Below are 21,474 nucleotides of genomic sequence, written 5' to 3'. Positions count from 1 at the left end.
GATCATCGTTATCTTTTCACAACCTGATGCGGCCCGCCTTCTCCACCCTGCACCCACTCGCCCAGCTAGCTCCTGAAGGCGAGACCAGCGCCGAGAGTGGCCCACTTCCAGGATTCAGGGAAACCCGGAATGTGGGTAGGGCTCTGAACCCTAACAGCCGTACACGCGTCCCGGGAGGAGCAAAGGATTGAGACAGAGTCCTTCTGAGGTTCCGGGGAAGCAGGATTTATTGAGGGAGGGAGGACAACTGGGATCGAGGGAAGGGAACCACAGAAGGCAGGGAACAGAGGCGTGCAGCAACTTAAATAGGGGCCCTCCCCCAAGGGAGGGTACAATACAGCAACCAATCGCTACAGTTTGGGGGTGTAACATAAGGGGGGGTGATTATACATGCAACCAATAGGGGGAAACATAGGCGGGGAAATACATGTAACATCAAATCATATGCTAAGAAGGGGATGACTGATACAGAAGATACTAGAAGGATAGGAGGGGCTAGGAGGGATTGACAATCTCCGGGGCAGGGACTAGAGTGAGGGACAGGGAAGGTACTGGAAGGTGGGTTGGGACTTGGGTTGATTGATCAAGGGATGGCGGGAATTAGGGCAACTGAATTATAACGGGGGGGGGGGGGGGTACAAGCAATGGAACAAACCATCTAATAACAATAAAATAACGCAATACAACAACAACCCATCCTTCCTCTAGAAGATATCTTCTGTTAATGGGCCATTAAGTCCTATTGTATGACTCATAAGATTACATCATCCCATTGGGAGATGCTCCAGCCAGGGGCAGGAGCCAAGACTTTCCTACCTAGATAAAAACCTGGGATTTGGGACACGAAGGCAGCCCTTTCCACTGGATCCCAGAGGAAAGTTGGACCTTTTCCACATCATCGCTGGACCTTTAGAGGAAAACTGCACCTTCTACAGAAGCACTGCTTCAACTGAACCACATCTGTCTTCCAGGAGGATGCAGCCACCATTTATACAGACTGCTACCAACACCCTGACTGACAGGGTGTCAGGTTGTATTCTGACTCTGTCGGTTGTTTTTCTTTTGTATTATTGCATGTATTTTATTTTTTAGCTTTTTTTTTCCTATTAAATTGTATTTCTGACTTGGAGTCTCTCACTGATTTTGCTTTCAAACCAATACAGGACCCTAGACACATGAAGCCTCCACCCTGAGAGACATTATGAATTCAAACAACATGGTTACTGACTGCTTTGCCCCAATACAGAGTAAGTACAACCAAAATGCAATCAGAACAGGTTTCTTTTTCCATTTTCTCGAGTCACACGTTAAGCACCAATAAATATTTGTCCTGGTTTAGGGCAAATTTGGGACAAAACCTCTGAATGGGGTCCCTCTAGGAAATAGATTCAAGCAGTCCCTCCCCCAACTGGTTCAGGGAAAACTATTTCTCGGAGAGAAGTGGAAAAAAACCCTGTTTATTTAACAGGCAAAGCACTTCCCAGCACAAAAATGAACAATACTAAACAGCAAAACCTCTCACCCCTCCAAAGAAATGACAGATTCAGAAGAGTCCCTTCCATGGGTTGCAACCTGGCTCACTCAGTCTGTTCTCAGCCCTCCTGTGCTGGGAAATGCCGTGGCCCAGGCCAGGCCTGGTGGGCCACAAGTGTGAGCTCCCGGTGCTCCCCTGGGTTTTCAGTCCAGAGCAGGCTCGAACAATTCCAAGAAAAAGGGAAAAGAAAACAAAACCATAGTCCAGGAAACTTCTTTGCCTCAGTTAGTCAGAAAAAACAACTAAAAAGCAAAAAGACAGCTTTCTCCTGCTGTCTACTGCAAACAACACTGCGTGAAGGATGCAGAGGAGCAAGTGCAAACTCTGATAACAAACTCTGCACCTCTTCTGTTCCCCCTTCATCCTGAAACGAGTCTTAAAGCTGCAGAATTCAATATTCAACACCACCAGAACAGACGATTTGGGGATACAAGCATCATAAAGTCACCCCAAGACACATATTTAATAAATCATTTTTATATTGTCCTCTGCAGTACTGACCAACATCAATCAAGCTTTGGCCACACAAATTTTCTCCCTAGAGTGGCAAGCCGTATCCCTGTATTCATCTCACGTCACCTGACCTTGCTTCCACTTTTTACCTTAGCACCAAAAGAAGATCCCTGATCAGCCAAGCTGGCCTTCTGCCTTGCTTGCTTGATTTCTGACATTTTGGAATTGCCTGCTTGTGTCGGTTTGAGACAAGTTAGGAGGAAACACCCTGAAAGGAGTCTCCTCTAAAAAGGTAGGTTTCGGCACTCCTTCCCCCCACCAGTTTGAAAGGAATTTCTTGGAGGAAAGTGAAAAAAGGTGTTTATTTAACAAGCAGAGTGCACGCAGGCATGGGAAAAAGAATAATGTTAGATATTGAAACCTTCTCCCTCAGGAGAAAGCTGGTGGATTCAGAGTTCTTTCTGTAGGTGTGGCTTGGCTCTTCCCGAGGTCCGGAGCCGGGATGCAGCGTCCCAGGGCCTCCCCTCCGGCGTGAGGCTCCCGGCAGTGTTCTGGTGTTCGGACCGGGGCAAAGCTGAACAGTTCCAGAAGGAGAAGCCACAGTCCCAAAAAAACTTCTTGCCCTCAGCTAACAGACAAGAAGCTAGCTAACAGCAAAGATGTACTCCCTCTGTCCGTGCTACACAACACAGCTGAGTGAACCTGGAGGAGGATGTGTGAAAACGCCGAAAGAATCCCGCCAGCTTCCCCTCCATCTCTCTCGGACCTAGCTTAAAGTTACAGGACCCATGTCTGGGCATAAAGCAGATGATAGGGGATACAGTATAATAACATCACCCCAGGACACTGCTCCTCTGCTCTTAGGAGGTGGTGCTTAAAAAGTGACCAGAACTGATAGACCCCAGCACTGATGCCAGAATGAGTTTTGCTTTTATATTTCCTTCATATATATTTGTAGTTCTGTAGACTTGTCTGGTTTGGGACAGATTTGGAAATTTCCCAAAGGATGTTTCCTCTAAAGGGCAGAATTCAGCAGCCCCTCCTCCAACCAGTTTGGCAGGTAATCTCATTGGAGAAAAGTGGAAAAATTTGTTTATTTAACAAGCAAAGTTCTCACAATCATGAAAAAAGGAATAATTATATTATTAATTAACAATTAAACCTCTTGCTGTTCTGAAGAGATGGCAAATTCACAAAGTCCTGTAGTTCAGAGAGTCCTCCGTGGGCATGTCTCAGCCTTGCTCAGTCTCCCTCAATCCCTCTTGAGAAGGAACCTGGTGTCCAGGCTGCAGAGCAGTTTGGAGTAGTCGTCGGGCAATGGTCCTGGTGTTCTGGACTAGAGAGAAGCTGAACAGTTCCAGAAAAAAGACAGTCCTGGGAAAACCTTTCTTGCTGTAGCTAATGAGGAAAAACAGCGAAAAAAATAAAAAGTAAAGAAAAACTCCCTGTCTCTCTCTCTCTCTGCAAAAGCCGAACTCGGGGAACACCATACTCCTTATCTCCGAGAAATTTCACCGCTCCGCCCCCCTCTTTCTCTCTCTCCGGGCCTAGCTTAAAGCTACAGAAACCATTTCTGAGCAGAAAAACAGTGGGGGTACTGGACCATACAGTCACCCCAGGACATTCCACTCATCTCCATTGTTGACTTAATAGTCAAACTAATATATTCTAAACATACACATATTTATACATAGATATATACATATATATTCAATATACAGCTATATACAGATAGTGGCAGTGACATTCAGCAAACAGTGATATTTGCACATAGACGATAGGGACACTGGACTGAGGCTTTTTCTTGGCCCTAAAATGGGGTTCTTCACCCTTTCTCCGGTCTAGCTCGAGGGTGTTAGGGTGAAGTTTCCCTGGGCCCTTGCCTCATGGACGTAAATAAGATAACAAAAGAGGGTCTTTCCCCTGATGAAGTTACAGGGTTTATTTCTCGTGGGTAGCAAGGAAAAGAGGGAGGGGAGAAAAGAGGGGGAAAAAAAGTAGAAAGAGGGGAAAAGAGAGGAAAAAGAGAGAGAGGTCAGGGGGCACAGACCTTTTCTAGGGTCTGGAAAGGGGGGTGGGAAGAAATTGGATCCCAGCCAGCTCTGTGTGGCCAGGAGGGGAGAGGGACCAAGATACAGGGCATAGCAGGGGTCACGGAATGTACCATTTACAATGTATCTAGGAAATGCAACACTGGACCATACAGTCACCTCAAGACATGACTACTGTTGTATAGTTATATAGTTCCTAGCTAGCTTCAATACTATTCCCTACCTTTTCCCTACCCTGATAGGCAGAAATACAAAACACATTCCAGAGGCTCCAAACTCCAGGGGTCCAAGGCTCCGATCCTATCTTGGTCCTTCCTTGGAGCCAAGGATGAAATACCCTCCTCAGACACATTTTCATAAGCAAAGTTTATTTAAAGGGGAGCTTCCAATGAGGTGGAACCAAAGGCGGCGGGGGGGGGGGGGGGGGGGGGGAGAATTACTACATCTCTTGTGCTTCTAATTGGGGATTCTTGTCAACTATGCTAATTTGATAAACCTATAAAACTGTATTCACCCCATGTGGGGGTGGGCATTTTTCCATATCTGCCCCTGGAAGCCTCCAATAAAGACTAGCCTTTATATTACCTTCTATACTAATATTGTCTCTGAAGCATGTTGTTTTATTTCTAGGTCTTTAAAGGATCAGCACCTTCAGAAGCATTTTCCCAGGGGACCTTGCTAGCTAGTTCCCTGAGCAGCCTGAAGTCTGCTCTCCTCATGTCCAGGGCTGAAGTTTTGCTGGCAGTTTTCCTTTTGTCAACAAAGAGTTTAAACTTGACTGCTTCATGGTTGCTGTGGCCAAGGCAGCCACCAATCACGACTTCATTCAGGAGACCCTTCTGTTAACAAGCAACTAATCAAGGAGGGTATCTTTCCTAGTCAGCTCCTTTAGTACCTGTACCATGAAGTTATCATCCAGCTGTTTTAGGAATTTGTAGCAGTATACTTTGCCCCAATAAAGCTTATCTGCTTGGCCTGGAATCCTGTCCAAAGACAAAGCAATGCAAGCTATCTGTGGTAAGTTATCGGTGGCCCCATAGTGATATTTTTAGTGTTAAATATGCTAAAAAGACACCCTGACTTACCATCTTCTTCCTTTTGAAGTAAGACTTGACAGATAAGCTGCTTAACTGACCTGAAGGCATATGACTGGCAGTCAACTTCTTTATAAAAATCCAGTTCACTTTCCATACAGTTAGATTCTTCCATATACATTAAGTATATGGAGTTTCTTCTGAGGATTTGGGATGCCTCTCCATGGTTACTTCCCAGTGACTGAGAGAAAAAGGAAGAAGTATTCCATGGCTGGAGTGTGGTGATACATCAACCTCTATTTAATGTTTCTTTTGTTAACTTTATAATAATTGCTTTAAAGTAATTGCTTTAATATAGTGCACTTTGCCATTTATGTTATACTATAGCAAACTGTAACGTTGACTGGCGCAGTGCCCGAGACAGAAGACACTGCACTCTGTAATCCATGTGACAAAAAGCCTTTATTCCCCTCTGACTTTACCTTAAATACCCCTTTTAATGTTCCCGGGTAAGCGTCTGTGATTGGTTCCAAGTTCAGGCTGCTCAGCTCTCTGACCAATAGCTCTCTGCAGCTTAAGCTTGAACTCATTGGGTCACATCCTTGTCTGTCTCCAATTCTGTCCTATCTCTGTTCTCTGGGGGCCTGTCTATTAGGCCAGGCCGCTTCTCTTATCGGTGGTCAGATTAACTGCCCAGTACAAGCCAGCTTGCATTGTGACAGCCAACTAGTAGGTTTTAGCTTTATACTGTGTAGTAAGTAATTCTGATTAAGATCTTCTATCTGTTAATTTGTCTTAATAAATAACTAATCTTTTATAAATATATTTGATTTGCCATCATTTAAACTTGTGGGACAAAGCAATTTTATCACAGCTCTATAATTCCTTTAATTTAAACTATTAACAGATTCTGAGGCTAAGGAAGGATTTTGCCTTCATTTAAACCCCTTTCTGTAGAGGAGTTTGAATACACAAAGGGGTTCTTTCTGCACCTCAGACTCAAAGAGAACTCTTCTTTAGTAAACTTTGTTGGAAGCTCCCACTCGACCCATGACACCATGCCAGTGCTTTTTTATTTAGTATTAATTTCAATTAAACAGGACAACTTTGGCTTTAAAAAATAATATAAATGGGAGGATGCATCAAATTCAGAGATCTCATAGCAACTAATTTAAACCATGCCAGGTTGTAGCTTTCCAGCAGCACAGTGGCTTCAAACTCCTCCCATTTGTTGCCCATGCTGTGTGCATTTGTGTAAAGGCACCTCAGCTGGGCTGTGGCCATGTCACCTTGTGGCAGAACATGTCTACCCCCCCCCCCCCCACCACGATGGTTGGTTGGTGCATATGGAAGAGATAACCTAGGTGAGTGAAAGGCCCAGCAAGGGGGCATTTCTGGCACCAAAAAGGCTCAGGCCACAAGTAAGAATCAACATCTTAGTCTGGAGAGCAGAAATGGGAAGAGATAAAGGAAAATAAATATTCCTGACTGAGAGACACTTGTTTACCACCTATAAAAGCACACACAATTTTCACGGAGGCAGATGCCTCCTACACAGGTACCCTGAAGGCATGCGGGACTTCTCCCCAGAGTTTGGATGCAGATTCCATGGTTACTTCCCTGGGGATTGAGGGAAAGGATCTCGATGTGTGCCCCACCAACAACTAGATGGTAAGATATGTTGAATCCTAAGCTATACTATCTCTTTGCTAGCTGTAAAAGAAAAGGGTACCTTATTGTGCACTGTATATTTACCTGCTAGTAGTCCTTTCTGTTCTAGTCCTGTGTAGTAGATAGTTTGTCCAAAGTCTTATGTCTGCTAGTTTTGTGTCTAATAAATAAAAAATTCATTCTATAATAGACCGAATCAGCCATTATTAAGGCGGCCAGAGAGAAGCCAGTGGGTCTGCTTTCGCTAGAGCCATTGTCTCCTGAGAGGGGGGGCGGTGGTCTATAAAAATCCCCTTTTTGTTCCCATTCCTTTTTTATTGGCGGGGGTATCGCTAAAGTTGCACCCCTGCTCCTGGTTGCCTCTGAGGGCGGCGGGGGTGGGGGAGGGGCTGGAACGGCAGGCGGCCCTGCCCTCAGAGCAGGGACCACTAAATCCGTTTCCACCTCCTCCCTGTCTCTCACACACAGTGGACTGAGAATGGGCTCTTTTCATAGTTTTCTCTCTTTCTCAAAAGCATTACATCTTGTTCCTTCTTAGGTCCCAGTAGCTTTTCATTATGTAATAAAAGCCTAAAAAGCCTAGCATACTCAAATTCTACAAAATACTGGTCTTGGCATATGCGAGACATCAAATTTGATAATAATTCCTCATCTAAACTGCCAAATTTAGGCCATACGTCATTGTTGTCTAATTTATAAGTTGGCCAAATTAGTTCTGAGAGTCTGATCAATTTGGGTTTTGAAAGCAATGAATTTTTACCTGTTAATCTTTGCCAATTTTCCAATATTAAGCCTAAGAGGGAGTCTCTGGGTATTTGAGTGGTAGACATACCCCATGTCTTACACTTATAAAAAGAAAAGACCGCAGAAATAAAGCGGAGCAGCCTAACCACACACTAATAAGCAGGGAGAGAGAGAGCAAGAACGAGGAATACACGGGACTCGATTTCACAACCTCCAGACCAGCAGTGTGGAACTTAACTCACCGCACCACTGCTGGCCCCGGGTTAAAGCTTGCCACTGCAGTGCTAAAAGTCCGCTCTTTTGGAGGGCATCCCCTCCTACTTTTCAAGCAAGCAGTGAACAGGGGTAAACAACAAATGAACGAAAAACCCCCCTTGGACCCTCTCAGATGCTTCCACACACTAAACCAAAACTATAAGAGATCTCTTAACACCAAAACTAGGTGCTAACAACAAAACCCCGCTTTTAACTTGCTTACTCATGTGCCTCTGTGATGGATTTGAAGGATTCTTGGACTCTGATGCTGCCTGGACTGTAGCCTCTGCCCCTGAAAGTGCCAGTTGGGGGGGAGGATTGTAGCTGAGTCTTACTCGGTCCAGAGGATTCTCCAGAAGCCTCACAGGTCATCCCTTCATGGTCGGCAGAAACTGATGCCTTTTTGGGGCTACCTGAAAACAGAGGCCAGACAAAATTCAGAGAATAAAAAGCGATTATATTTCTTGAAGGGCTTTCAATTACATTTAGGGCAGACGAAGCCCCTCCCCCCCAGGGGCTACACCCAACATGAATGACAAGTCACGGGTTTTCATACTTTTATAAGTTTGGTCCATTTGCATATTAGGGGTTAATCTTCCAATTACAGCTTCAGGTTAGGAAGTCATTTACCCCAAGTTTGTCCCCTCCAACTCACTTTTGTTTATATTTCTCAGGGCCTGAGACAGTAAGGTGTCCTTGATTCCTAGGCCTAGAGAGGAATTGTTTTGTCTGACCAAAATGGGAAAGCAGTAGATAACACTCTATATGGAGTTCAGAGTTATACACTAAAAAGAATTGTAGGATTACAAATATATGAGAAATATAAAAGCTAAAATCCTAAGGCATCAGAACTTGCAAACGAGAGTGGGTTTTGGGGTGCTGGTCACCTCAATAAAGCTACTGCCTGCTGCCAGAGGCCTGGGCAAAAGACAGGGACTTATCTAAATCCCCACATCTATTCATAACATACCTTCCTAAAGGAACACCCCTTAATTCCTTTGAAATATTTCCCTGGTGTTTCGCCATTGGCTTCTATTACCTTAGGAGTCTTTGGCTCATCTCTGTAAGACTGCAAGTGTGCTCCAGTGTGATCAGCACATCTCATTCAGCAGCAGAGGACCCTCACTAGCACCCTGTCCCTCTAACCTTTGTTTCTCATATTTTTGAACTACACAAGTGTAGTCTTTATAAAGCACTAAATTGAAGATAACTGTGTAATTTTCCTAAGTGATATTTCTTGCTAATTATAACTTATTTTCTGTGCTGATTAGACATAGCATCAAACCAAACAAGATAATTTGAAATATATGTTTCCTATGTTAGACACAGATATTGATATATAAGCATATTAGAACAAAAGTGTCGTGGAAATGGAAACAAATTAATCAATACAGTCAGATACAAAGACATACAAAATATAGCATTTCTGCATTAAAGCTATATGATCTGAAAATATATGAAATTAAAGAATTACAAAAGTAAATAGTAAGATGTTATGATTAGACAATATCAGAATATAAGCATATTGACAATAATAACTGTACTGGAAAATGAAAAACAAACAGGACCTGGACTTGAATCACCTATTACTGTGTTGCTGTGTTGACCAAGAAGGGAGGAATAAAAATGATGTCAGATTTAAGCAGACAGAGCACTCATCATTCTTTCTGTATTTAGAGTGTGTTAGGTTAACACAATCTGGCTTTTAGTAGGGGCGGAGGAAGCCACAGACTCTGCTTCTGAGAAAGAAGCTCCTTGAAACTTCTACTATGTCCAGCAGAGTCAATCCCTAAAGGCTCTGATGATTGACATATTGGCTGGCCTAATTAGAGAAGTTAGTAATGCCTCTGTGATGACATATTCAGGAAGGATGGCACTTGGTCTTTGCCTGTCTGGCCACTTCTAGCCCGCTGCACTGAAAATAAAGGGCAGAAGTGGGGGCAGCAGCTTCTCCTTCTTGGAGCCCTGCATGAAGAGAGACACTAAATGGAGCCAGCACTATGGCGGCCAGCACGACCTGCATGATGGGTGCTGGCAGGGACCACATGATCAGCAGCGAGAGGCATGGCACGTAATTCCCTGATGCGGAGCCCAGACGGGAACAACCTTTCAACGTTGCAAAACTATTAAACTTTTTTTTTAATTGCTAGAACTTGAGAACAGACAAACCTATGGACACCAATTCTCTCCCAAATGAGAAAAAAGGAAAAGGTAGAAACACATGAGGAAAACAACATGGCTACACCAAGGTCAGTGCAAAGCAAAGAGGGAGAGGAGGAGAGCTGAGATTCTTCTGCAAGCCATGGTGAGGACCATAGTACAACAAACTATTTCCCTGGTATTCATTAAGTGCATGGGAGGATGCAGAATTCACCTGCAGCCCATGAGAAAAAGGTACTCAGGCTGGAACATGTGGATGCTGAGAAGTTGTGATCTGGTTAGAGGCTTGAACAGAGAGAGGACTTTTGATTTCAGAGATAGAGGAAGAGGACCTTTGCTTTTATATTAGAACTGCTCATCCTTAAAAACTGCACCTCATGAACTAATGGCCCACCAAAAAAAGCAGTTGTGGAAAGATTGCTTTGCCCCTGGGAGGGACTTATGTTGCTGCAGGTTTCAGGCAGGACTGCTATTCATGAAAATTAAAACCACATTGGAAAAGTTCACAGAGAACTGTCTCCCGTGGGAAGTGTTGCAAGAAGTTCCTGTTTGTTCTGTTAATGTTCTGTTAACTGTGGAAAACACCCTGTTTTTATGTTAATTGTTGCTGTTGTTCTGTTCTGATTCCCACTTACTGGAATTACCCTGCCCCTATGCCCTTTCCCTCCCATTGGGTAATGCCTTCGTTGCTCCCAAAATGGCATCCGGCAAATAAGAAAACCGCAAGTGCTCACGGGACACAACTCAGTAATACCCCCCCCCAAAACAATGAGCCAATATAACATCGAAAACTAAAAATGGTACTCCCAAGTAGGGAAAACAGTGGAGAAGATGAAATCACCAACCAGGGCTCCTTTGCCTTGTCACCATGACCTGAACAACATCCGATCGACATGACACCCCTGGACTACGAGCCAACCAGTGTCTTCTGCAGGACTCCTGTAAGGACAGAAGGCCCAGCTCTGCTGCACAGCAAAGCTCAATTCTTCCTCCTCTGGATTGTCCATCGGGAGCAGCGGTGGTACACGTGACCCATCGGGCCCCCCCACCCAGAGCTGATTTTTCAGTAAAGGCATTAAAACAGGAGCTGGTCTCCTTGCCATTATTTATTTCACTTTGGGGGCTCATCTGGGATAGCTGCACCTGAAGAGGACCAGGGATGGGATGGCCGCCCATCTTCAGACCTCCAGGACAACCAGCTACTTGGACCAGAGGATCAGCCTGGGACAGACGAACCAGAGGAGCGCCGGTGAGTGTGGTGGGAGTAGGAGGCGAGCAAGTGATGTGTGAATGAGACGGGGGGGTGGTGGGAGTAGGAGGCGAGCAAGTAATGTGTGAATGAGACGGGGGCCGGGAACTCGGATTCCCAAAGTGAGTGGGATCCCTCAGTACCGCGGTTCCGGACTCCTGCGAGGGGGCCAGCCAGGAACAGGGGGTGCAAGTGAGCTCTATTAAGGCCTAGTGAATGCTTTAGGTGTCTCCTAGGGGATAGAGAAGGTTTTTCCCCTTTTATTTAAAAAACAATACACCATTTAACTTAAAAATGTTTTAATTAAGAACACATGTGTTTCTGTCTATCCTTTCTCCCCCCCTTTTTTTTTGCTTTTAGAATTTAGAACAAGAAACAAAACATAATCCTTTAAATTACTTTTATGTGGTGAGAATTATAATTATTCATATGTTGCAATCCAATTTTAGTGTTTAATAGTGTTGAGGAGTTTTCGTTTAAATGATAACTTAGGAGAATCTTCTCCAGATAAGATTCTTTATGTTTGTTGGAGGTTGAATTATTCCCTTTTCTTTCAGTGGAATTTTCTCCCATTGTTATGCTAAGTAATTGTGGCTACACCTTAAAACGACAGATAATGTTCTCTCGTAGGGGGGTGGCTGGAGGGGGAGGGGGGGGGAACCGGAAAAGGAAAGGTGGGACGGGGGGGGGGTCTGGAGCGGGGCTCTCGCTCTTGCTTTGCTCGTGGAGTGGGAAGACAGCCTGGGCTCTGCTCTGGCATCTCCCCCTGCCATCCCAGCACTGAGATCCACGCTCCCTGCCTCTGGACATCGCTCTGCTGCTCTCCCAGCTCACCCTACTATCTCCGGACACTCTGCTGAGCACCACGACCGACACCGTGAGGGGGGAGTCACTTTCCCCATCCCTCTCACCCCTGGGCCGCGGCCGCCATCACCCAGCCCTCTTCGACTGCGCGGGACCTGCCCTGCCCCCACAGCACCGGTAACAGCACAGGGAGACGGCCTGCGGCCAGAAGGGACTGGAGCGGAGCTAGACTGTTCTGTTCTGTTGCCAATTTTTATACCTGTTGTTGTTTTCTGCCTTGTTAGATACCAGTAAAGAACTGATATTCTTATCCCCATATCTGCTGCCTGAAGGTGTCTGAATTGGACCTAAAATAATTAAAAGGGAGGGGGGTTGCACTCTGCATCGCAGAAAAGGGGCTCCTGCCTTTCCTTACACCATACCTGTCTTTCAAACCAAGACAATGTTTATCCCAAAGGAAAAGGTTTTAGCTTTTGCAAAGCTAAATTAGCTAGTCAAAATGACTTATTTTAATTTTGAACTCAGAAATATCTGGATTTTATAATTTTTTCTCCTTGTCAGTCAAATTCCAATTTGGCCACAATTGAAATAGACTGAGAAGGCTTTGATGATAAACGTTTCCTTTTGCCTAGTTAAAATCTCAACATGGCCAGAGTTGAAACTTTAAACCAGGCAAATTTTTTTATTATATTCTTAAAACAAACCTTTAATAATTTTTAAACATTGTAAACAGAAATGATAAGAGGTAGGTACTTTAGAAAACTTTGATCCACATAGATTTGTTTTGTTGAACTTATAATATTAGAGTAAGCAAGATTTTTAAATTTTTCAGGATGGCTGATTAGATAAAATTCTTTTTTAGCAACTGTAAAAGAATTGATCTGTGAAATTTTGGTTTCAGCATTTGCAAACAATAATGGCATACATTGTACTACACACTTTAGGACATATTGAGCAAACTGCAAGCTATATGTGCAGTACTGGCATGGTATTTTCACTGCAACTGTGAAAAAACAGGTTAACAAGGTAAACATTAACTTAGTAAGGTTTGCAAAATATACAGGCTTTGTTAAAGTTAAATTGGAGGTGGGTGAAGCAGTTGAGTTTTGCTGAAGGTGAATATTGCTGTTGATATCACCTTGGTTGGTGGTGTTAAGTTTTTTAATTTTCATTTTCACTGTCTTAAGACATGAGGCAAGTAACATATTGTTACATTTGTTGAGAAGATGGTTTGCTTTCTGTTGCTGTGTTCTAGCTTTTCTATGTGTCTGGTGATATCTCTCCAGGTCGGCCTGCTTGCTACTGTCTCCACGAAACTCCACCTTGGTAACGCTTTTCCCACTGCCCCTCGCCCGGCAGGCACCTTGCAGGGGCCTCCCCCACACTCCAAACCCTAGTCCCGATGCTATTATAGGTTCCTGGATCCCACCCCCTACTTGGGACAACAGCTTTTTGTGTGATTTGGGCAGTTTGAAAATGCTACATAGTTGCAGACATTTTTCTTTTATATCTATGTGTTCCCCCCCACAGCCCGGTGGGAGGCTATTGTGTAGATGTCCATCTCCTGAGGAGAGATTTCTCTGTTTCCACCGACGCTCAGTGTTAACTAAATTAGGGACTTGAAAATCTCCCCCCTCTACCCTTACAAACTTAGAGTTTTCAGCTGGAGGTGTAGATATGCTTGGAGGTGTGGTCAAAGGCTTGGTTTTGAAGACTGAAGCAGGATTAGAGCTAAAACTTGAAGCAGAAGTTGAGTTCGGAGTTTTAGCATTTATACTTTTTGGTTCCGATGGGCTTCTTAGTGCGTCGTCATCAGTTTCCTTCTCTGGGCAATTGTTGGCAGGGGTTTCTATGGTAACTTCGGGTGGAGGCATGCTTTCTTGCCGGGGTGAAGACACGCCCTGCAAAGGCTGGACTGGGGTCTGGACCCCGCCTGTCTGAGGCTGGACTGAGACTGCGGGAACCACCCACCAAGGCTGGGTCGAAGGAGGTGGAACCTCCCACCAAAGGTGTGGTCAGAGTGGGAGGCACGCCCCACCAGGGCTGGGCTTTGGGCAATGGCACGCCCCACCAGGGCTGAACTGGGGTCAGAGCGGCACCTCACAAGCTAGACTGAGTTTCTCTTCTCTCGCCTGTATCCACGTGGTCGCTGCCATCTTGGGATTGTTCCTGGACCTCTTCTTCTGCCATGAGGTCGCCACCATCTTTGGGGTTTTTCTTGGGTTTCCCCACAGCGGTTTGGGGTGGATTAGGGGTCTCTGAGCCAGTTACAGAGGATTTGCCGGTCAGTAAAGTCTCTCTGCATGGAGTAAGTACATTTTCTTCCATGCTGTTGCTAAAAAAATCGGCTTTTATCTCTTTTATAAACTTTAAGATAATTTTCCAAGGTTTTAAAGCTTTAATTGCATTTTTATCATTTTTAAAAGCAGCATTTAGAATTTCTTCTCCAATTTTAGTCCAATAGTCTATATCTAGTGTAGTTTCCCTGGTTGGTTCGAACCCCTTTTCTTTTGTCCATAATATTAAATCAAAAAGTGATTCCTTTGCATATTCAATTTCCCATTCCTCCAAAAATTCTGTCCATACCTCTATCACCGGGTGTGTGTCTGCAGAAAAGATGCCTCCCATGTTTTTTCAGCTCTTTGGCAAAAGTTTCTTCTGTCTATTGGACGTCCCTGGCTCCAGGCCAGCTTCCCGCCTCTCTTTTGGGCGTCTTCCCATCTCTTTGGACGACCTGGCTCCGGGCCAGCACTTCCCACCTCTCGGGCGTCTCCTGTCTCTTGGACGGCCCTGACTCTAGGCCAGAATCTCCCATCACTCTGGACGGCCTGTCTCCCCCGCTCATGGTGGTATGGCTATGTCAGATCATGTCAAGACTCGCCATTTGTCGCTGCAACTGGCACAGTGCCTGAGACAAGACACTGCACTCTGTAATCCATGTGACAAAAAGCCTTTATTCCCCTCCGACTTCACCTTAAATACCCTTTTTAATGTTCCCGGGTAAGTGCCTGTGATTGGTTCCAAGTTCAGGCTGCTCAGCTCTCTGACCAATAGCTCTCTGCAGCTTGGGCTGGAACTCATTGGGTCACATCCTTGTCTGTCTCCAATTCTGTCCTATCTCTGTTCTCTGGGGGTCTGTCTATTAAGCCAGGCAGCTTCTCTTATCGGTGGTCAGATTAACTGCCCAGTACAAGTCAGCTTGAGCTGTGACACCATATGGAAGGATTTTGTTCACTGATGGGTCCTCAAGAGTAATAGAGGGGAAAAGGGTGTCAGGATACGCAATTATAGAAGGGACAGACATGAAGGTTGCAGAAAGGGGGAAGTTGCCATCAAACTGGTCAGCTCAGTGTTGTGAAATCTACGCACTGAAGAGAGGGTTAGATTTGTTAGAGAAAGATAAAGGAACTATCTACACAGGCTCACAATATGCATTTGGAATTGTTCATAAATTTGGTAAGATCTGGGAAGAATGGAGAGACTTAAATTCAAAAGGAAAAAACTTGGTACATAAGGAGTTGATAAAATTAATACTCGGATCCCTATATAAACCATCAGAAATAGCAGTAGTGCACGTTAAAGGACATCAGAGGGGAGACACTTTAGAAATAAAGGGGAATCAATTAGCAGACCAGATGGCTAAAGAAGTAGCTTTAGACCCGAAAGAGCCAATAAAAATCTTAAGACTAGAGGAAACACCAAGTAAAGGGGAAGAAGAAAAGAAATCAACATTTAGTGAGAATGAGTTAAAGGAAATAAAAGAACTAGGATTACATCAGGGGGAACAAGGGGAATGGTTGACATCTGATGAATGTAAGTTCCTAAACAAGGCTTTAGCACGAAAAATATTATCAGAAATGCATGAATTAACCCATTGGGGAATCCAAGGGTTATGTGACCACTTCTTAATAGAGAATATATGCATCGGGGTATATAATCTAGCAAAAGCAGTTACAAAAGGGTGTGTCATCTGCCTAAAAGTAGACCAAAAGGTTATAAGAAAAACAGCATCTGGAGGAAGAAAGGTAGCTCTAAGACCATTTAAAAATATACAAGTGGACTTCACTGAAATGCCCCCCATACAAGGATATAAACATTTCTTAGAAATGGTAGACCATCTCACCCACTGGGTAGAAGCATTCCCCACCAGGAAGGAAATGGCAGAGGTAGTTGCAAAGATAACTTTAGAAGAAATAGTTCCATGGTATGGACTAGTAAATAATACTGATTCAAATCGAGGTCCACATTTCATCGCCCAAGCTTTGCATGAAGTAATCAAGGTTCTGGGCATGAAATGGAGGTTACATACCCCATGGCATCCCCAGAGTTCAGGGAGAGTAGAGAGAATGAATAAAACTCTCAAAAACATGTTAACAAAAGTAATTTCTGAAAGACAAATGAATTGGCTTAAGTGTCTACCTCTTGCCCTTCTGCGAATAAGAACCAGACCCCGGTCAGACATAGGGGTTTCCCCCTATGAAATGATGTTCGGGCTTCCTTTCCTTATCACTCCTTTCAGTACAGGGAACTACTTGGAAGGGGAAACAGCAACCCAAAAATACCTAGAGGCAATTGGGAGGACACTGGGAAATCTTAGAAAAAGGGGTACCTCCCCCACACTTCTCCCCTTGATGTGGATGTACACCAGATCCGTCCTGGAGATTGGGTGCTAATAAAATCCTGGAATAACATACCATTAACCCCTAGGTTTGAAGGCCCATTCCAAGTGTTACTCACTACACACACTGCAGTACGGACCCAAGAATGAGGCTGGACACGCATGTCTCGGGTTAAAGGACCAGTACCACCCCCTAGTGGTGAACCAGATCCAGTCACACCATGGACAGATGCCCCTGAGTGAACTGCTATCCGAGACCCAAAAAACCTAACTGACATTAAAAAGAAAACCAAAAAACAGTTGAAGAGCTCCTGCAAAAGATTAACTGGATAATTTTTTTTGTGTGTGTACAAGTTAGTATTGTGTTCCAATAAGGGTTCAGTAACAAGACAAAGGGTAAATATTTTTCAGAAGTTACCTGAAGTCATGTTTGTACTCATGTTCTATCTGTTCTGATACTGTTGCTGTTGCTTGGATAGTTGGAAGGTCAAAGTAGTAAGAGTTGGCAAAGTTGAAAGTTACTGTTTATATGCTTCCCCTGATAATTGACTAGAATGTTGGAGGATTCATATACTCTTCCGAGCTTTTAAGGTATAGCTTACATACTACACATGGTTCTTCATTAACTTCAGCTTTCAAACAAGCACTTCCTGCAAACCGCAATTCCACCCCCAAGAAGGTTTCAACACTAACACAATAAATCTCCTACAGAGCACTCTGCAAGGGTGACTAAATTAGTAGGGAAGTGGGAGTAGAAGGAGTCAGCTGCTAAGAAAGACTCTAATACACATCCAGGAAGTCTCCCTGTTCCCCAAGAGTCAAGACCAGGTGAGGTCAAGAGTGAAATGGCTCATACTGGACTCTTGGGAAGAATAGTGTTAATCCTATTCATAGGTAACTTAGGATACATAGGATGCTTGTACCAAATGCTACCACCCTCTCTAAGATGGAGAAAACCTGAAGTCTCTCTTGAGGGTTCATACCAACCTAAATCACAAATGCTTCAATAACTCCCAATTAAACACCTGTCCAGAAGATGGGAAAGTCTATTGGCTTGTAAAAAATACTGCTTCTTATAAGCAACTCCTACTTGGGGAATGCCCCGTAGGAGATACCTGGCTTTGCTTCCAGTATGAAACAAACCAAGACGGATTGGTAGACCTGGTAAAAGAAAAACAACTAACAACACAAGAAAAAGATTATTTAGATATTCCTGTGGGGAAAAATTTATTTATAGATCTAGTGGAAAGAATCAGTAAAGAATTAAACTTGACAGACTGATGGATTTGTGGAAGTACCCAAATGACTGAAATCTGGCCATGGGAAGGAATAAGTTTAAGCCCATTAGAAATACTCAGATGGACCCAAATTGCATGAGAACCACAGGTTGCAGGAACAAGGGGAAGAGAACAATAGGATTTAAAGTCCAGGGTAATTGGGGAGGAATGCATCATGAGAACAGGGAAGAGATATAATACTCCCATGGGGAAAATGGCATGTAAAAGATACCTAGTAATAAAAGATCTGGGCACAAAGTGGATCCCCAGAGAGCCAAATAGATACTGGTCTGTTGAAAGAAAGGAAAGAGGGTGTATTTACCATGGAAAATATGAATTACACAAATGTACAGAGAAAGGAGTTAACCCCTTTTGGGGCATAAGGGAATTGTCAAAGTTTTGGGAATCCCCAGCCAAAATAGGGGATGCATTTTGGGAAGCTCCACAACCTTTATTTTGGATCTGTGGTAATACAGCATACACCAAACTTCCCAGAGATTGGGCAGGGAGTTGCACTATAGGGATTATTAAACCAGCCTTCTTCCTATTGCCAAAAGAGTCAGGAGCACACTTAGGAGTCCCAGTGTATGACGATTTAAAGAAAACAAGCAGAAAAAAAAGGAGTATAATCGAGAGGGGGGTAACCAAAAGTGGAACGGAAAAGTATGGACCCCAGAAGAAATTATTAAAACTTACGGGCCAGCTACTTGGGCCCAAGATGGATCATGGGGATACCGTACCCCAATTTATATGCTGAACCGAATTATCAGGCTCCAAGCAATACTCGAGGTAATCTCCAACCGGACAGCCCTTGCACTTGACCATATCAGTGACCAATTAACTCAAACAAGAGCAGTGATATACCAAATTAGATGAGCTGTAGACTACCTATTAGCAGATGAAGGAGGGATATGTGGGAAATTTAATTCCTCTGAGTGCTGCCTGGAAATTGATGATAAAAGTTCAGTAATTAAAATCATCTCCAAAGAAATTAGAAAATTAGCATATGTGGGTGCCCAAGAGTGGACTCCTCTAATGGATACTAGCTGGTGGGACAACTTTTAGTTCCTTCAATGGAACATGGTGGAAGAAGGCTGCGTTTATAATAATATGCGCAACCACTGGACTATTATTTTTGCCATGCCTACTTCCCTGCCTAATCCGGGTAGTAACCTCCACTATCCAAGCCAGTATACGACTCCCAGAACTGACTAACCAAAAACAAACCAAAATTATGTTAATAGAGAGCCAAGAACAAGGAAGTAAAAAACAAAAACAAAAAGGTGCCAAAGAAATATATGAGCAATATCAAAAACTAAAGAAATTTTCTGTCCAAGAAACTAAAATAATTGTTTTATGCAGGCTAAGGCCTGATCTAAGAAATAGAGGGGGGAATTGTTAAGAACAAGTTCCTGTTTGTTCTGTTAATGTTCTGTTAACTGTGGAAAACACCCTGTTTTTATGTTAATTGTTGCTGTTGTTCTGTTCTGATTCCCACTTACTGGAATTACCCTGCCCCTATGCCCTTTCCCTCCCCTAGGGTAGTGCCTTCATTACTCCCAAAATGGTGCCTGGCAAATAAGAAAGCGGCAAGTGCTTATGGGACACAACTCAGTAATAAAAAATCCCTAAAAAATGGTACTCCCAAGTAGGGAAAACAGTGGAGAAGATGAAATCACCAACCAGGACTCTCTTGCCTTGTCACCATGACTTGAACAGCACCCGATCAACGTGACACCCCTGGACTACGAGCCAACCAGTGTCTTCTGCGGGACTCCTGTGAGGACAGAAGGCCCAGCTCTGCTGCACAGCAAAGCTCAATTCCTCCTCCTCTGGATCGTCCATCGGGAGCAGCAGTGGTGCACGTGACCTGTCGGGCTCCCACCCAGAGCTGATTTCTCAGTAAAGGCATTAAAAAGGAGCTGGTCTCCTTGCCATTATTTATTTCAATTAGGCCTTGGCCTGAGCTCCTCTTGAGCTTATCAGAAACACTGTCTGTTCCTGGGAACTTGTGCTTTCTAAGGAGCTCCTCTTTTTTAACAAACAGCCTTGGAAACTTATTTTTCTTGCCTGAATAACCCAAATGGAATAACATTTTTGTTATCAAACTTTCAAAGAAAGTTACTGTTGGTAGGAAAGTGTTTAAAGTCGAAGAATTGTAGATTTGCTCAAGGGACCTTGCATCTGGAAATGCCGAGGTCTGGAAAATAACAATGTGGGAAACCCCACATATTATGCCTACTGCTGTTTGTCCTCTGTTTTGAGAAATAGAATCTCTTTGTAGAGATAGAGACTTGGAGGCATTTTCATGGACATGCTTGAGCTCCCTGTTTTGGGAGAGAGAAGATCAAAGTTCATAGATCATAAAAAGCACAGGGGAGATCACAGTATGATGGTAAACACATGCACAGGCCCCTGATAAATGGGTGCAAACAGCAGCCCCTGCTTGCTAGCATGGACTGATCCTAACAGTGCTGGCATTCCTGCTTGTGTCTCTCCACCCGGGTGTTGCTTCAGGATCCTCCAGTTAGCAAAGTAATTAAATAAATTTTCTCTTTGCATTTCAGCCACGATCTTGTGGTTATTCTGGCTGCCTGCCTGTATCAACTCACACAGTTACCAACCTGAATTTTGGCCAGGATGGAAAATTCCTGTGACTAAAGCAAATTCTCTTTCAACCCTATAAACAGCAGTCTTAAGTGAGACCCTTTGAACTCTCCTGGACTGCAGCAGGCTGTAAACAGTAATCTTCTGAGTAGGGAACCTAGCAGGGCCAGTGAACTCTCAAGTTTGCTATACTTAGAGGACCACTGACAAATGCTGACAACAGAGCCTAGGCTGATACCTCCAATCCTCAAGGCTCAACCCTTTGCCCATTTGAGAAGATGCAAAAGCATCCAACGTGAACACTGAACTAGAGGGGAATTTTTCACAGGTATATACCTTGTACATACTCCTTTAGGTCTGTGTGCATGCAAGTGTGCATATGCTATAGCAAATGTACTAGGAATGGTTCTCTCCTGGATTCTTAAGTACTTTAGATTTTAAGTAAGTTAGGCCTGTGAGTTACTGTTATGCTTATAGGAAATTCTATACGAATCTTTTGTTAAATTGTTTAATTTAAGCTATTGATTCAGTGCTGTAATGTTCAAGTTTCAAGTGATGTTAAACTTTTAGGCCTAAACCGTTGGTTAAGTCCGGGGTTAAGTTTGTCAAGGGAGTCCACACTGAACCTTGTGTCTCAATGTAAGGCTCTCCCTTATTCCCTTTTATCCTTACTATTTCCTATCCTTACCCTTCTCCCCCCCCGCCCTGCCCCAGCCTCCACATAGATAATTTTTGGGTTGATACTAGGTTTAGATTGATTTATTTTAGTTTGTTTTTTCTCTGTGTGCTGTAACCTTCAAGTAAATAGTAGAGTGAACCTTGACAATGAACTTTGTAGTGCTTTCATTTATATATTAAACCTGCTTTTGCCGATACCATTGCCGCTGATTCTTTAAGTGACCTTTAAAAACTAATTTGCGATACGCCTCAGATTCCCACGTCAGAGGGAATCGAGACTCACCTAGCTCAGAAGAGACAGAGACGGCTGTGCCTAACGTCCGCCGTTGGGGGTAGTGT

General features: G+C 43.9%; 2 long non-coding RNA genes across 2 annotated transcripts; one reads left to right on the top strand and one right to left on the bottom strand.

The window, feature by feature from the left end:
- Nucleotides 1-239: 239 nt before the first annotated feature.
- Nucleotides 240-21,465, bottom strand: LOC148220413 (uncharacterized). Its single transcript, XR_015799132.1, has 3 exons — nucleotides 21,419-21,465; nucleotides 7,966-8,155; nucleotides 240-3,385 (listed from the first exon to the last, which is right to left on the bottom strand). It is a non-coding gene; the product is annotated as an uncharacterized LOC148220413 (long non-coding RNA).
- LOC148220414 (uncharacterized) lies at nucleotides 13,903-21,332 on the top strand. The gene is made up of 2 exons (XR_015799131.1): nucleotides 13,903-14,263; nucleotides 19,391-21,332. It is a non-coding gene; the product is annotated as an uncharacterized LOC148220414 (long non-coding RNA).
- Nucleotides 21,466-21,474: the final 9 nt, after the last annotated feature.

Source organism: Sturnus vulgaris, chromosome W (genome assembly GCF_052056855.1).
Source record: "Sturnus vulgaris isolate bStuVul1 chromosome W, bStuVul1.hap1, whole genome shotgun sequence".
NCBI classification, from domain to species: domain Eukaryota; kingdom Metazoa; phylum Chordata; class Aves; order Passeriformes; family Sturnidae; genus Sturnus; species Sturnus vulgaris.
The sequence above is the reverse complement of the archived record's forward strand: the minus strand, read 5'-3'. Positions and strand labels throughout refer to the sequence as shown.